Below are 396 nucleotides of genomic sequence, written 5' to 3'. Positions count from 1 at the left end.
CCCCCCACTCCCCCACTCTCCAAGACAATGAGGGAGGTAGAGTCAGGGAGAGGGGCCTTTTTAGGCTGGCTCTCCCCCGCCGGATTAGGCTGTGCTCTACACCCCTCATACTCTAACACCACACCATGCAACTCACCTAAAACAAACAAACTCACCTAAACAGCCACAGACACACTACAAACCAATATTCCACTTTCTCCCCTTGATTGGGTTTGGAACCACCTTACTAACTACCGCATCTTTACTCCCAGATAACAGGAGCTCTGTCCTAACCTTGGTACATTTAAACTCCTCCACTAGACTAGTTACTGGGAGCTGAAGTATGCCTTTCCCATACAGTGCCACCGTGCTTAAACATCTAGGAACACCTAGCCACTTCCTAATGTAAAAGCTAAC

The sequence above is a fragment of the Seriola lalandi genome, unplaced genomic scaffold (genome assembly GCF_002814215.2).
Source record: "Seriola lalandi dorsalis isolate HSWRI2012SDOR001 ecotype SW California unplaced genomic scaffold, Sedor1 jcf7180002054861, whole genome shotgun sequence".
In the NCBI taxonomy this organism is placed as follows: Eukaryota; Metazoa; Chordata; class Actinopteri; order Carangiformes; family Carangidae; genus Seriola; species Seriola lalandi.
This window is presented reverse-complemented; position numbering follows the sequence as displayed.